The sequence below is a fragment of the Spermophilus citellus genome, assembly GCF_964194105.1.
Source record: "Spermophilus citellus genome assembly, contig: SCAFFOLD_53, whole genome shotgun sequence".
Taxonomy (NCBI): Eukaryota; Metazoa; Chordata; class Mammalia; order Rodentia; family Sciuridae; genus Spermophilus; species Spermophilus citellus.
In genome coordinates this window covers 2830478-2848522 of record NW_027672727.1, presented here as the reverse complement: position 1 = coordinate 2848522, position 18045 = coordinate 2830478, and positions in this window count along the sequence as shown.

The window sequence follows — 18045 nt, the reverse complement described above, 5'->3', positions numbered from 1 at the left end:
CTAATCCTAGCCCTAATTTAGACCTAATCTTAAACCTACCCCTAACCCTAGCCCTAAGACTAACTCTAACTCTCGCCCTAGCCCTGTTTCTAGTTCTAACCCTATCTGTTATCATAAGCGTAACACTAGCCCTTATTTTATCCCTAACCATAGCCCTATACCTAAACCTAGATCTAACCATAACAATTAATATAAGATTTAACCACACCTTTCTACTAGCCCTAACACTATTGCTAATCCCAAATCTAGCTTTAACCCTAGCACTAGTTCTAAAACAAAACTCAGCTATAGCCCCAACCCTAACCCTAACCTAAACATAACCCTAGACCTGACATTAGCCCTATCCCTAATTCTTACCCTAACACTAATACAAATCTTAACCCTACACTTAGCCTTAACCCTTGCCCTAATTTGAGTCCTATCCCTAATCTTAAAAGTTACACTGATTCTGACTCTGATCCTAAAACTAACCCTATCTCCTATCACACCCCTAAATCTAAACCTAATATAAACACTAGACCTAGTCCTAATGCTAACCCTAATACTAGCCCTAATCGTAACCCTAGTTCTTATATTAGCTGTAGTTCTACACTAGCCCTAACCTAACCCAAAACCTAGTACTAATCGGAGCCCTAACTCTAGGTTTAATCGTAGCCCTAACCCTATCCCTAGAACTAACACTTAACCTAAACCTAACCCTAGACCTAAACCTTGTCCTAACAGGAAACCTAAACTGAACCATAGCCCTATTCCTAACCATAACACTAGCCCTAAACCTAGATATAATTTTACCCATTACCCAAACCTTAACCCTAAGAAAATTCTAACCCTAGGCCTAACCCTATCAATAGCCCTAGCCTAACCATAATCCTAGTCCTAATCTTATCAATTACCTGAACCATATCTTTTATCAAATTCTATCCCTAGGCCTAACTCTACCCCTATGCCTTACCCTAACCCTGTCCATTATACTAAACCTAACCTGAACCTTAAACCTAATCATATACATTACCCTAACCTTAATGCTAATTTTAGCCCTAACCTTAAACCTTAACCTAACCCATACCCTAATAATACCCCTAGCTATAAATCTGACCCTAATGCTCAATGTAACACTTAAAATAGACCTGGCCATAAACCTAAACCTAAAACTATCCCTAACCATAATAATAGAACTAACATTAACACTAGACCTAATCCTAGCCCTAACCCTAACACAAACTCTGCCCCTAATCCTAGACCTAAGCCTAGCCTTAATCATTATTCTAACCTTAACTGGAGCCCTAACCCTAATTATATCACATAGCCTAGCTGTAACATAATACCTTAACCTAACCCTAATGCTAACCCTAACCCTAGCCCTAACTCTAGGCCAAAACCTAACACTAACCCTAGGGATAATCCTAGCCCTAATTTTAACCTAATCCTAAACCTAATACTATTGCTATCCCTAAGACAAACTCTAACTCTTTCCCTAGCCCTATCCAAAGTTCAAAACCTATATCCCTCACCATAACCCAAACCTAGCCCTATGCCTATCCCCAACCCTAACTGTAACCATCACCCTAACACTAAACCTAGTTGTAATCCCTAACTTTAAGCTCAAACCTCACCCTAACACTAGCCTTAAACCTAATACTAATGAAAAAACTAGTCCTAACAGAATCCTACCCCTAAAACAAAACTGAGCCACAATCCTAACACAAAACCTTAACCTAAACCAAACACTAACCTTACACCTATCCCTAAACTTAGCCCAAATTTGAGTCTTAACCCTAACCATAGAAATAACCCTGACCTTTAGTCGGACCCTATCAGTACCCCTAGCTCTAAACATTGCAATAACGCTAACCCTAGAACAAGCTCTAATCAGAAAACTAGTTCTTTCATTAGCCGTAGCCCTAATGCTAACACAAATCCTAGCCCTAATCCGAGCCCTGACTCTAACCATAAGCCTAACCATACCTCTAACCCTATGCCTTACCCTAAGCCAAACCTTCTCTCCAATGCTATTCTAGTCCTAAACTTAATCCTTAGCCTACCCTAAATCCTAACTCTATTACTAGTCCTAAACCTAGCCCTCATTCTAGCTTTAACTCTAATCCTAACCCTGACCCTTATTCTGACCCTAACACTAATCCTAGACCTATACCTGACCCTAACCTTAAACCGAACCCTAACACTACCTCTACTGGTAAACCTATACCTAAACCTAACAGTAACACTAGCACTAGACCAAACCTAATCCTAAATATAGTCAGAAATCTAGCCTTACCCCTAAACAAAAACTTACACTAGCCCTAACAATAACCCTTAACCTAACGTAAAGATTAAACCTTTCACTAGACCAAACGCTAGTCCTAATTGTGGCCCTAACCATAATACTAACCCTAACCAAAGAATGACATTTAACCTAATAGAAAACCTAACCAAACCCTAACCCTAACACTAGACTTATCCATAACCCTTACTCTAACATTAGCCATAATCATATCCCTAGCTCTTAAATTACCCATAGCCCTAATGTTAGCCCTAAACATCACACAAAACCAGGCCTTATCCTAGCCCTAAACCTAGCCCTAATCATAACCTTAACTATAACCTTAGAACTAACCCTAATGCTAACCCTCCCCCTAGCCCTAACCCTAGCTAAAACTCTAATGCTTAGTCTAAACATAACCCTAAACCTAAACCTAACCCTAGCCCTGACTCAAATCCTAACCCACGCCCTATCCCTAACACTAGCTCAAATGCCTACACTTACCCTAAACTTAAACCTAACTGTAACCCTAGTTCTAAACTTAGCTCTAACCCTATCCATAACCGTAAAGATAAGCCTAACCTAAATGCTATCCCTATGCCTAACGATAACCCTATCACTAACAATAACCTTATCCATTACTCTAAATTGAAACAGTACCATAAACCTAATCCTATCCATTACCCTATCCTGAAACCTAACAATAAATGTAATTTAATATTTAACCCTAAAACTTAACCTAAACCAAACCCTACCCGGACCTTACCCTAATAATACACCAAAGTCTAAACCTGACCCCTACCATAAACCTAACCCTTATACTAGATATACCTATAACCTAACACTAAAATTAATACTAAACATAAACCTAGACCAAACATTAGCCCTAGCCCTAATCCTAGCCCTAATCCTAACACAAACCCTCAGTTTAACCCTAAACATAGCCTGAATAATAACTCAAAACTAACCTAAGTCCAAACCCTAATTGTAATCGTCACCATAAACATATAGCTAGCTATAACTTTATCCCTTCTCATAAACCTAATTCTAACCCTAACACTAACACTAACACTAACACTAACACTAACACTAACCCTAACCATAGGTCTAACCCTAACACTAACCCTAGTGCTAATCCTAGCACTAATTTAGCCCTAACCCTAAACCTACCCCTAACCCTAGCCCAAAGACTAACTCGAACTCTCGTGCTAGCCCTATTTCTAGTTCTAACCCTATCCACTACCATAGCCCTAACCTTAGCCTTAACCCTAGCCATAGCCCTAAACTTAGATCTAACCATAACAATAAATCTAAGCCTAAACTTCACCCTACCACTAGCCCTAACACTATCACTAATCAAAAAACAGGCAGTAAACCTAGGCCTAGTTCTAAAACAAAACTGAGCCATAGCCCTATCCCTAACCTTAGCCTAACCTTAACCCTAGACCTGACATTAGCCCTATCCATAGATCTAATCCTAGTTCTAAGCCTAGTCTTAATCCCAACCCTAATTAAAACCCTAGCCCTAACCCTAATTTTATCTCTTGTCCTAGCACTAAACATAGCTGTAACATCATACCTTATCCTAACCCTAATGCTAACCCTAACCCTAACCCTAAACCTAGGCTAAATATAACACTATCCCTAGCACTATTCCTAGCCCTAATTTACCCCTAACAGTAAACCTAACCCTATCCCTATCCCTAAGACTAACTCTAACTCTCACCCTAGCCTTATCCCTAGTTCTAAACCTATTCCTTACCATAAACCAAACGCTAGCCCTATCCCTAGCCCCAAACGTAGCCCTAACATTTGCTCAAGGCTTAAACCTGGATCTAAAACTAATATTAAGTATAACACCTAGCCCGGACCCTAACACTTCCCATACCGGTAAACCTATACCTAAACCTAACACTAAAACTAGCACTAGAAGAAACGTAATCCTAAATATAGTCATAAATCTAGCCCTAGTCCTAAACAAAAACCTAGCACTAGCCCTAAAAATAACCATTAACCTAACTTAAAGACTAACCCTATCCCTAGACCCAACTCTAGTTACAATTCCTTCACTCACACTAAATCTAACCCTATCCTGAACAATGACCCTTAACCCTAAACAAATTCTAGCTCTAAAACTTAACCCAAAACCAAACCCTAACACTAGACATATCCATAACCCTGACCCTAAAACTAGCCATAAACATAGACCTAACTCTTATATTTGTCATAGCCCTAATGTTATCCCTAAACCTCACACAAAACCTAGCCCTTATCCTAGCCCTAAACCTAGCCCTAATCATAACCCTAACCATAACCCTAGAACTAAGCCGAATCCTACCCTCACTCAAGCCCTAAACCTAGCTTATACTCTAACCCTTACCCTAAACATAACCCTAAGCCTAACTTACCCTAAACTTAAACCTAACTGTAACCCTAGCTCTAACTCTAACCGTCTCCCAAGACCTGACCCTAGCATAAATGCTAATACTTAAACTAAAACTATCCCTGACACTAACCCTAGGCCTCACCCTAACCCTAGCCCTAATCATAACCTTATCCATAGCCCTAACCTTAGCTATAACACTATTCATTACCCTAAAGATGAACCTAACTCATATGCTAACACTAGGCATAACACTAACGTATCGCTAACACTAACCCTATCCATTACTCTCAATCTAACCTGTACCCTAAACGTAATCCTATCCATTACCCTATTCATAACCCTAACACTAAAGCTAATTCAATCTGTAACCTCAAAACTTAACCTAAACCAAACCCTACCTGGACTCTGACCCTAATAATAATACACCTACTTTAAACATGACCCTTATTTAAACCTAACCCTTACACTAGACCTAGCCGTAACCTAACCCTAAAACTAATACTAACCATAATTCTAGACCTGATATTAGCCGTATCCCTAATCCTAGCCCTAACCCTAACACAAACCCTCATTCTAGCACTAAACATAGCCTTAATCTTAACCCTGGCCCTAACCCTAATTCTAACCCTCGCCCTAGTCCTAACCCTAGCTGTAACCCCATTCCTTTCCCTAACCGTAACCCCAACTCTAGCCCTAAATCTAGCCCTAATGTAGCCCTAACCTTAAACCTAACCCTAACCCTAGCCCTAAGACTAACTCTAACTCTTGCCCTAGCCCTATTTCTAGTTCTAACTCTAACTGTTAATAACCCTAACACTAGCCTTAAACTTAGCCCTAAACATAGCCATAGCACTAAATATAGATATAAACATAACAATAAATCTAAGCCTAAAACTCACCATACCACTAGTGCTAACAGTATCACTAATCCTAAAAGTAGCCCTAGCTGTAAAACAAAACTGTGACAAAGCCCTAATGCTAACCATAACCAAACCATAATCTTAGATTTGACATTAGTCCTATCCCTAATTCTTACCCTTACCCTTACACAAACCCTAACCCTACACCTAGCCTTAACCATAGCCCTAATTCGAGTCTATCCCTGACTCTGATCAGTAACACTGATGCTGACTCTGACGGTAACACTAGCCCTATCTATAATCATCACCCTAAACCTAAACCTAATCTACACATTAGATTTAGAATAATGCTAAACTTAACACTAGCCCTAATCATAACCCTAGTTCTAACATTAGCCCTAGTCCTAAGTAGTCCTAACCTAACTCAAAATCTAGACCTAATCAAAGCCCTAACCCTAGCTTTAACCCTAGCCCTAACTCTAACCCTAGCCCTAACACTTAACCTAAACCTAACCATAAACCAAAACCTTGTCCTAACCCGAAATCTAACCCAAACCATAGCCCTAATCCTAACCATAATCCTAGCCCTATACCTAGCTCTAATCTTATCAATTACCCTAACCAAACCCCTAACCAAAATTTAACCCTAGGCCTAACCCTACCCATTGCTCTAACCTTACCATAACCCTAGTCCTAACTGTAGCTCTAATTTAATATATTACCCTAACCATAACCCTAACCAAATTCTATCCCTAGGCCTAACCCTAACCCTATCCCTAACCCTAAACCTGTTTATTACTCTAAATCTAACCCTATCTCTAAACTTAACCATATCCATTACCCTAACCCTAACTCTAACCCTAATGCTAATTTGAGCCCTAAACCTAATCCTTAACCTAACACATGCCCTAAACCTGACTCTGACCCTAATAATACCCCTAGCTGTAAACCTGAACCTAACCTTCAACCTAACACTTACAATAGATCTGGCCATAATCCTTACCCTAAAACTATCCCTAACCATAGCCCTAGACCTGACATTAGCCCTATCCCTAATCCTAGCCCTAACCCTAACACAAATCCTAGCCCTAATCCTACCCTAAGCCTAGCCTTAATCCTAACCCTAACATCTACCCTAGCCCTAATCCTGATTGTATGCTTTTACCTAGACCTAAATGTAGCTTAACATCATACCTTACCCTAACCCTAATGTTAACCTAACCCTAGCCCTAAAACTAGGCCTAAACCTACCACTAACCATAGCTCTAATCTATCCCTAATTTAGCCCTAACCCTAAACCTAACACTATCCCTAGCCCTAAGACTAACTCTAACTCTCGCCCTATCCCTAATTCTAAACTTATCCGTTACCATAACCCAAACCTATCCCTGTCCTTAGCCCTAATGCTAGCCCTAAACTTCACACTAGCCCTAAACCTGGATCTAACCCTAACCTTTAGCCTAAAGCTCACTCTAACACTAGCCCTAACCCTAATGCTAATTGGAAAACTAGCCCTAATAGTACCCTATCCCTAAAACAAAATAGAGCAATAACCCTAACCCTAAACCTTAACGTAAACGAAACCCTAACCCTACACCTAGTCCTAAACGTAGCCCTAATTTGAGTCCTAATCCTAACACTAGAAGTAACTCGGACCCTTACTCGTACCCTAACAGTAACCCTAGCTCTAAACATTGACCTAACGCTAACCCTAGAACTAGCCCTAATCAGAATCCTAGTACTAGTACTTTCATTAGCTGTAGCCTAATGCTAATGCAAATCCTAGCCTTATTCCAAGCCCTAAACCTAGGTTTAACCCTAAATCTAATCCTAACCCTAGCCCTAACTCTACCTCTAACCCTGTGCCTTACCCTAAGCCAAACCCTCACCCTAATGCTACCCTAGTCCTAACCATAATCCTTAGCCTACCTCAAACCCTATCTCTATTACTAGTTCTAACCCTAACCCTCATTCTAGCTCTAACCTTAACTCTAACCCTGACCCTTTTCTGAACCTCACACTAATCCCAGGTCTAAAGCAAACACTAACCAGAAAGCAAACCCTAACCCTACCCTTACCGGTAAACCTATACCTAAACCTAACAGTAACACTAGCACTAGACCAAATCTAATCCTAAAGAGAGTCATAAATCTAGACTTAGCCCTAAACAAAAACCTAGCAATAGCCCTGATAATAACTGTTAATCTAATGTAAAGACTAACTCTATGCCTAGACCTAATGCTAGTCCTAAATCTGGCCCTCACCCTAAACCTAATCCTAACCTGAACAATGACCATTATCCTAAAACAAACCCTAGCTCTAAATCCTATCCTCACCACAAACCTAACTATAACACTAGACTTATCCATAACCCTAACCCTAAAGCTAGCCATAACCATATCCCTAGCTCTTACATTACCCATAGCCCTAATGCTAGCCATAAAACTCACACAAAACATAGCCCTTATCCTAGCCCTAAACCTAGCCCTTATTGTAACCTTAACCATAAGCCTAGACCTAACCCTAACCATAACCCTCGCCCTAACCCTAATTCTAGCTCAAACTCTAACCTTAATCTAAATGTAACCCTAACCCTAACCCTAACTTTAGCCCTGACTATAACCCTAACCCTCACACTAGCCCTAATCCTAGCTCAAATGTTAACATTTACCCCAAACGTAACCTTGATTCTAACCGTAAGCCTAACCCTAACCCTAGTCTTAATTCTACCCTTAACCCTAGCCCTAAACATAGCTCGAACCCTATCAATTACCCTAAAGATAAGCCTAACCCAAATGCTAACCTTAGGCATAAAGCTAACACTATTGCTAACACTAACCCTATTCAGTACTCTAAACCTAACCTGAACCTTAAACCTAAACCTATCAATTACCCTAACATGAACCCTAACCCTATCATTAATGCTAATTGAAGTCTTAAACCTAAATCTTAAGCTAAACCAAACCCTACTAGAACCCTGACCCTAATAATACACCTAGCTTTAATTCTCACCCCAACCCTAACTCTAGCCCTATCTCTAATTTTCACCCTCACCCTAGACTTGAACTTAGGTATGACTCCACTCGTTCCCCTAACCCAATCACTAAACCTAACCCCAACACTAACCATATCTCTAGCCCTAACCATAGGTCTAACCCTAACATTAACCCTAGCACTAATCCTGGCCCTAATTTAGCAATAACCCTAACTCTACCCCTAACCTTGGCCTAAGACTAACTGTAACTCTTTCCCAGGCCCTATTTCTAGTTCTAACACTATCCATTACAATAAACCTAACACAAGCCATAAACTTAGCCCTAAACCTAGCCCTACACCTTACCCTAGATTATAACTCTACATTTGACCCTAACTCTAAGCCTAATCCTCAACCTACCACTAGACCTAACACTATCGCTAATCCTAAAACTAGCTGTAACCCTAGCCTATCCCATAAACAAAACCGAGCTATTGTCTTAACCCTAAATGTTAACCTAAACCAAACCATAACCCTAAATCTAGCCATAACCTTCTAGCTCTAATTAAGGTCCTAGTCATAAAATTAACCCTGATCCAGACTTATATTCTAACACTAACCTTAATTCTAAATATCACACTAACCCTAAAGATAGCGCTAACACTAGATCTAGACAAAATACTAACTCTAATCATAACCTTAATTTTTAATTAGCCATAGCTCCAACCCTAGCTCTAATCCTAACAGAAAAAAAACTAGCCCTAACCTGAGTCCTAACCCTAGATGTAAAACTAAACCTAAACTTAGCCCTAGCTCTAACCCTAACCCTAACCCTAACCCTAGCTCTAACCCTAGCTCTAACTCTATCAATTACCCTAAGCCAAACCCTATCCATAATGCTAACCTTTGTCTTAATCCTAATCCATAGCCTAATCCAAACCATAACCCTATTACTAGTCCTAATCCTAGCCCTCATTCTAGCTCTAACCCTAACTCAAATCATTATCCTAACACAAAACCTCAGTCTAAATCTGACCCTAACCCTAAACCAGACCCTAAAATTGGCCCTACCAGTAAATTTATACCTAAATCTAAGCCTAACATTAGCCCTAGACCTAAACCTAATCCTAAATATAGCCATAACTCTAAACCTAAACCTAAAAACACCTGAGCCTCAGCCATAACATAATCCTTAACCTAAAGCTAACACTAACCCTATCCTAGACCTAAACCTAGTCCTAATTCTGACTTTCACCATAAACCAAACTCTAACCTGAACACTGACTCTAACACTAAAACTAAACCTAGCTCTAAACCTGAACCTAACTCAAAACCTAAACATAACACTTGATATACCCATAATCCTAACCCTAAAACTAGCTCTAATCAGAACCCTGGATCTTACATTACACATAGCCTTAACCATGGGCCTAAACCAAACACAAAACCGAGCCCTATTTTGAGACCTAATCCTACCCTAAGAATAACCATAATTCTAAATTGAGCCCTAACCCTAAACCTCGCCTTAGACATAAGCCTAGCTCAAAGCCTAACCCTTAGCCTAAACATAATCCTAGCTCTGTTCGTAAACATAATACTAACCTTAGCCCTAATCCTAAATTTAACCCTAGTACTAACCATAGCTCTAACCCTAACATTACCCTAACACTAATTCTAACCCTAATAATAATCCTAGCCCTAAACCTAACACTATCCCTAACCCTAATCAAAAACCTAACCCTCGACTTAACCCTAAACCTAACCCTTGCCATAAACTTAACCCTAAACCTTACCATTAATCAAAACTAAACCTATCCCTGAACCTAAATTTAACCATAACGTAAACTTAACCCTAAACCTTAACTTACATCTAATCCAATACATTACTCTAAAACTAACCATAACCCTAATGAAAACCCTAGCCCTAACCCCAACCCTAACCCTAAAAATAACAATAACCCTAACCTAGACCTAACACTAAACCTAACACTGCCCCTAGCTCTAACTGTAGCTTAAACCCTAACCCTTACACTAAAACTAACCCTATCCCTAGTTTTAATCATTACCCTAAATCTAGCGATAAACCTAAATAATATTAAACCTAGCCCTAATCGTAGCCCTAATATAGCCCTATTCCTAATCCTAACCCTTACCCTATAATTAAGACTAACTATAATTCTCACACAAGACCTATCCCTACTTCTAAACCTATACCTTACCGAAACCCTAACCTAAGCCCTAACCCTAGTAATAACACTCACCCTACCACTAATTCTAGATCGAACCCTATCTCTAAAACTAACCCTATCCTTTACCGTAACCCTAACCCAAGCCCTAACCCTAGTCATAATCTTTAGCCCTAGCACTAACCTATCTCTAAAACTAACCCTAACTTGAGGCCTCAGCATATCCCTGAAATTACATCTAACCCTAATGCTATTCCTAAAATTAGCCCCAACCCTAGTCCTAGGCCTAAAACAAAACTGAGCCACACCCCTAATGCTAACCGTTACCCTAAAAATAACTAACCCTACACCAGCCCTTACCACAGCCCTAATTTGAAACCTAACCCTAACCCTAAACCTAACCATAACCCTGACTCATATCCAAACACTAAACCTAGCTTTAAACATCATCATAACCTTAAACCTAACCCTAGCACTAGGCCTAGCCCTAAACATAACCCTAAAACTAACCCTTATTGTAATCCTATTTCTTACAATAGTCATCACCATAACACTAGCCCTAACACTAATACAAATCTAGCCCTAATTCAAACCCTAACACGAGCTTTAACCCCAAACCTAACTCTAACCCTAGTCCTAAACCTAGCTCTAATCCTATTTCTTACCCTAAGCCAAACTCTCACCCTAATTATAACCATATTTTTAGCACAAACCCATAACCTAGCCAAAACCTAACTCTATAACTAGTCCTAACCCTACCCTTCATTCTAGATCTAACCATAACCCAAACCCTAACCCTATTCCTGACCATTATTCTGACCCTATCACTAATCTTAGGTCTAAATATAAGCATAACCCTAAACCGAACCCTAACACTAGCCCTACTGGTAAGCTTTTATCTAAACCTAACCCTAACACTAGCCCTAGACTTATACCTAATCCTAAATCTAGCCATAACTATAGCTCTAGACCTAACAACAAACTAGACCTAGCCTTAACAATACCCTTAACCTAACACAAACTCTAACCCTACCTCTAGACCTAACTCTACTCCTAATTCTGGCTTTAACCCTAACCATTACCCTACGCAAACACTGTCCCTGACACTAACACTAACCCTAGCTCTAAACTTCACCCTAACCCTAAAACTAACCCTAAAACTACACCTAGCCCTAACATTAACCATAAAACTAGTCTTTATCATTACATCAGTTCTTACATTAGCCATAGCCCTATCCTATCACAAAACCTAGCCCTAATTCAAGCCCTACCTTAGCTTTAACCCTAAAGCTAACCCTAACAATAACCCTAGCCCTAACTATAACCCTAAGCCTAACCCTAGACCTAATTCTAAACATAATCCTAGCACTAAACGTAGCTCTAACCCTATTCAGTTATTTGACTAATTGGAGCCCTAAATGTAAACTTTAACATAACACAAACCCTAACCTTAACCCTGAATCAAATAATACTTATAGCTCTAAACATGACCCTAACAAGAAACCTAAACTTTACAATAGACCTAGCCATAAACCTAACCCTAAAACTATCCCTAACCATACCCTAGACCTGAAATTAACCCAGGCTCTAATCTAGCCCTAACCCTAATACAAAACTTAGTATACATCCTAGCAAGGAACCCCACTTTAATCATAACCTTAACCATAATGTGAACCTTAATCTTAACCCTAATTCTCGCCCTAGTCCTAAAACTAGCTATATTTCCATCCCTTATGCTAAACCTAACGTAACCCTAAACCTAGCACTAACCCTAGCGCCAACTCTAGGCCTAACCCTAACACTAACCCTAGCCCTAATACAAGTCCTAATTTAGCCCTCTCCCTAACCCTAACCATATCCCTAAGACTAACTCTTACTCTCACACTAGCCCTATACCTAATTCTAACCCTATCCCTTACCATCACCATATACATAGCCATAAACTTAGCCCTACCCTAGCCCTATACTTAGCCCTATCACAAAACCTAGATCTAAACCTAACTCTAAATTTAAACCTAACCCTCAGACTAAACCTAACCATAACTCTACTCTTATCCCTAATCCTTAACCAAAGCCTAAATCTCACACTTACACTAGCCCTAACCCTAAGACTAATCATAAAACTAGCCCTAACCCTACCCTACCCCCAAAACAAAACCAAGTCATAGCACTAACCTTAACCCTTAACCTAAAACAAATCCTAACCATACACCTAGTCCTAACCCTATACCAATTATAGTCTAATCCTAACCAAAAAACTAACCCTGACCCTGACTCTGACCCTAACACTAACCCTGGCTCTAAACATCATCATCACCATAAACCTAACCTTAACACAAGACCTAGTCCTAACTCTAAACTTATAACTAGCTGTAATCATAAACCTACTTCATACATTAATGGTAGCCTTAACCCTAGCCCTAACCTAACCAAAAACCTAGCCTTACTCTTAGTCCTAAATCTAACTTTAACCCTAAACATAAACCAAACCCTAACCCAAACACTAGCCCTAATCTTACACATAACCCTAGCCCTAACTTTAGCTCTAACCCTATCCATTACCCTAAAGATGACCCTAACACTTCTGATAACCCTAGGCTTAACCCTAACCCTATACATTACACTAAACAAAACCTAAACCCTAAACCTAAACCTGTCATTACACTAACCCTAAATCTAACACTAATTGGAGCCCTGCACCTAAACACTAACTTAACACAATCCTTAATCCTGACCCTGATTCTAAAAATAACCCTAGATCTAAACCTGACCCTAACCAAAAACCTAATCCTTACACTGGAGCAAGTCATAAATCTAACACTAAATCTATCCCTAACTGTAACCCTAGACCTGACATTAGCCATAGCCCTAATACTATCCCTAACCATAAAACAAACCCTAGTCTTCATCATAGCCCTAAACATAGACTTAATCATAACCCAAACCCTAACCCTAGTTTGAACCATAATGCTAACCCTCACTCTTGCCCTAAGCCTAGCTATAACCACATCCCTAATCCTAAATTAAACCCTAACTCTAACCATGACCCCAGAGGTAACCCTTGCCTTATCCTTAGCCCTAGCACTAACCTTAAATCAAAATCTAACTATAAATCTAACCCTATCACAATGCCTAAGCCTAATATTAAAACTAGCCCTAACCCTAGCCCTAACATAACCCTAGCCATAATTTAGCCCTATCCCAAAACCTAACACTAACCCTAGCCCTAAGACTAACTCTCTCATACTAGCCCTATCACTCATTCTAACCCTATTCCTTACCGTAACCCTAAACCTAGCCCTAACCCTAGTGCTAACCCTTTCCCTATCCTTATCAGTAGCACTAACCTTAGGCAAATCGTAACTCTAAAACTAGCCATAACCCGAAGCCTAAGCTTAAACCTAACACTAGGCCAAACCATAACACTAATCCTAAAATGAGCTGTAACGCTAGCCCTAGCCCTAAAACAAAACAAAACCATAGCTCTAACCCTAAACATTAACCTAAACCAAACCCTAACCTTACACCTAGACCTAAACCTAGACTTATTTGAGATAGAAGCCGAACCCTAAAACTAACCCTGAACCTGACACTGACCCTAACATTTCTAGCTCTAAACATCACCCTAACAGTAAACCTAACCCTAACACTAAACCTAGCACTAAAACCTTAAAACTAGCCCTAATTTTAAACCTAGTACTTACATTAGCTCTAAACCTAACCCTAGCAATAGCATAACCCAAAACCTAGCCTTAGTCCAAGCACTAACCATAGCTTTAAACCTAACCTAACCCTAAAACTAGCTCTATTTGTAACCATAACGTTAGCCTTAAACTGATATCTAACTCTATCCATTAGCATAACCATAACACAAACCATAATGATAACCCTAAGCATAAACCTAACCCTATCCTGATCCTAACCCTTACATTACCCTAAACCTAACCTGAATTCTAAATCTAACCCTATTATTACCCTAACCCTAATCCTAAAATTATTTCAAGCTCAAAATTGAAACCTTAACCTATCTCAAACCCTAAACCAGACCTTTACCCTAATAATACCCCTAGCTCTAAGCTTGAGCATAACCCAACACCTAACCCTTAGCCTAGACTTAGCCATAAATCTAACCCTCAAACTATCTTTAACCATAATTCTGGACCTGAAATTATCCCTAGCTCTAATCTTAGACCTAAACCTAAAAACACACCCAGCTCTCATTCTTGTCCAAAACCTAGCCTTAATCATAACCCTATTTCTAGCCCTAAACCTAACCCTAATTCTAACCATCATGCTACCTCTAAACCTAGCTATAATGTCATTCCTTACCCTAAATTTAAACCTAACCCTAACCCTAACCCTAGGATTAATCTAAACACAAAACCAAGACCTAATCCTAGCCCTAATTTAGCTCTACCTCTAACCCTATCCTAACCCAAGCCCCAAGACAAACTTTAACACTTTCCCTAGCCCTTGCCCTAGTTCTATCCCTATCTGCTACCATAAAACTAACACTAGCCCTAACACTTGCCCTAAAGTTAGTCCCAGCCCTAAACATAACCCTAAATCTAACCTTAAACCTAAGCCTAAGCCTAACACTAACACTAGCCCTAACCCTAATGATAATTGTAAAACCAGCCCTAACCCTAATCCTAGCAGTAAACCAAAACCAAGCAATAGCCCTAACCCTAAACCTTAACTTAAACCAAACACTAACACTACACTTAGACCTAAATCTAGCCCTAATTCGAGTCCTAAACCTCACCTTAAAATTAACCCTGATGCTAACTCATATCCTTACACTCACCCTAGATCTAAACACTTCCCTAAACTCAAACTGAACACTAACATTAACAATAGCCCTAATTCAAGTCTTAAGGCTAACCCTAAAACTAACCCTGACCCTGACTCCTATCCTAACAAGAACCATAGCTATAAATATCACCTTAACCTTAAACCTAAACCTAGTCCTCAAACTATCCTTAACCCTAATCCTAAACTAACCCTAATGTTAACCCTAGTTCTTACATTAGCTGTTGCCCTAATCCTAGTCCCAACCCTAACACAAAAACTAGCCCTAAACTGAGCCCTAAACCTAGCTTTAAATCTAACTCTAACCCTAACCATAGCCCTAACACTAGATCTAAATCAATCCCTTACCCTAAGTGAAACCCTAAACCTAAGAGTAACCCTAGACCTATCACTAGTCTTTAGACTAACCAAAACCCTATTAATAGTCCTAACTCTAGCCTTTGTTTTAGCTCTAACACTATTCCAAACCCTAACCCTAACCCTGATCCTTATTCTGAGCCTAACACTAAACCTGGGTCTAACCCTAACCCCAACCCTAACACCAAATTTACCATAATCATATCCCTCGACCTAACTCTGAATCTAACTCTAAGCCTAGACCTAACCATAGCTCAGAACCTAACCCTTAGGCTAAACATAACCCTAAACTGAATCCTAGTTTTAACCCTCACCTTAACCCAAACACAAGACCAAATTTTAACCAAAACCCTAGCCCTAACTTTAACTCTAACTTTATCTATTACCCTAAATATAACACTTACCATAATGCTAACCCTAGGCTTAACCCTAACCCTATCACTTTCCCCAAACTTATCAATTACCCTAACCTACCCTGAACCCTAAACCTAGTCCAATTATTACACTAACCCTAACCCAACTGCTAATTTGAGCCCTACCCTAACTTCAAAACTAAAGCAAACCATAACACTGACCATGACACAAATAATTCCCCTTACTATAAACTTGACTCTTACCCTACCTAACCCTTACACTAGACCTAGCCATAAACCTAACCCTAAAACTATTCCTAACCTTAACCCTAGACGTGATATTAACCCTAGCTATAATCCTCGCCCTAACCCTAACACAAATCCTAGCCCTTATCCTAGCCCTAAACATAGCCTTAATTTTATCCTTAACCCAAACCCTAGGCCTAAACCTAACACTAACCCTAGCCCTAATCTTAGCTCTAATATAGCCCTATCCCAAACACCAACTCTAACCCTAGCCCAAAGACTAACTCTAACTCTCACCCTAACCCTAACACTAGTTCAAACCCTATCCCTTACTAGAACCCAAATCCTCGCCCTAATCCTTAGTCTAACCCTAGCCCTATTCATGGCCCTGGCCACAACGCTATATCTAAACCTAACTCTAAATCTAACCCTAAACCTAAGCCTAAATGTAAACCTATCACTAGCCTTAACGATAATGCTAATCCTAAAACTAGCCCTAACTCTAGCACTCGCCCTAAAACAAAACTGAGCCATAGCCATAACCCTAATCTTTAACCTAAATCAAACCCTAACCCTACACCTCTCCCTAACCATATCCTAATTCTAGTCCTAATCCTAACCCCAAAACTATCCCTGGCCCTGCCTCTTACCCTAACAATAACCCTGGCTCTAAACATCATCATCACCGTAAACTTCATTCTAACACTAGAAGTGGCCCTAACCCTAACCCTATAACTGGCGCTAATCATAACCCTCTTTCATACATTAGCCATAGCCTTAACCCTAGCCCTAATCTAACCCAAAACCTAGCTTTAAACCCAGTAAAAAACCTAGCTTTAAACCTAAACGTAAACCTAACCCTAAACCAAAACTAGCCCTAACCCTATACATAACCCTAGCTATAACATTATGTCTAAACCTATTGATTACTCTAACAATAACCCTAACTCTTAAGCTAACCCTAGGCCTAACCCTAACCCTATCCATTACACTAGACAAAAATTAAACCCTAAAACTAATCCTGTCATTACCCTAAACCTAAACCCTAACCTAACCCAAACCCTAATACTGACCCTGACCCTAAAAATAACTCTAGATATAAACCTGAATCTTACCCTAAACCTAATTCTTACACTAGACCTAGCCATAAATCTAACACTAAATCTAGGCCTAATTATAACACTAGACCTGACATTAGCCCTAGCCCTAATACTATCTCTAACCCTAACACAAACCCTAAACCTCATCCTAGCCATAAATCTAGCCTTAATCATAACCCTAACCCTAACTTTAGCCCTAACCCTAATACTAACTCTTGCCATAGCCCTAAACCTAGCTAAAAGCACATCCCATACCCTAAATGTAACCCTAACTATAACTGTAACCCTTTTCATCTCAATTGCCCTATCCTTAGCCCTAGCTTTAACACTAGATCAAAACCTAACTTTAAATCTAACCCTAACTCGATGCCTAATCCTAAAATTAGCCATAACACTGATGCTAATTATAAAGCTATCTCTAACCTTAGCCCTAACACTAACCCTAGCCATAATTTAGCCCTATCCCTAACCCTAACCCTAACCCTAACCCTAGCCCTAAGAATAACTCTAA